The sequence below is a fragment of the Octopus bimaculoides genome, chromosome 30 (assembly GCF_046866305.1).
Source record: "Octopus bimaculoides isolate indiv1 chromosome 30, ASM4686630v1, whole genome shotgun sequence".
Lineage (NCBI taxonomy): Eukaryota > Metazoa > Mollusca > Cephalopoda > Octopoda > Octopodidae > Octopus > Octopus bimaculoides.
The window spans coordinates 5688144-5688420 of record NC_142957.1 but is presented as its reverse complement, the minus strand read 5'-3'; positions in this window follow the sequence as shown (position 1 = coordinate 5688420).

Genomic DNA, 277 nt, shown 5'->3' with positions numbered 1-277 from the left:
AGTCCTTGTGCCTAGAGTAGAAAAGATTATTTATTCCCCATTACATTTGTTTCACTGCTTAATAGAAATTACATAGATATATATGTAGAAAACCATGTAAGACATTGCCAATTAGTAATTCTTCAAGATGTCTTACATGATTTTCAACATGTATATCTATGTAACTTCTATTAAGCAGTGAAACATATGTCATCATCATCATCGTTTAACGTCCGCTTTCCATGCTAGCATGGGTTGGACGATTTGACTGAGGACTGGTGCAACCGGATGGCTACAC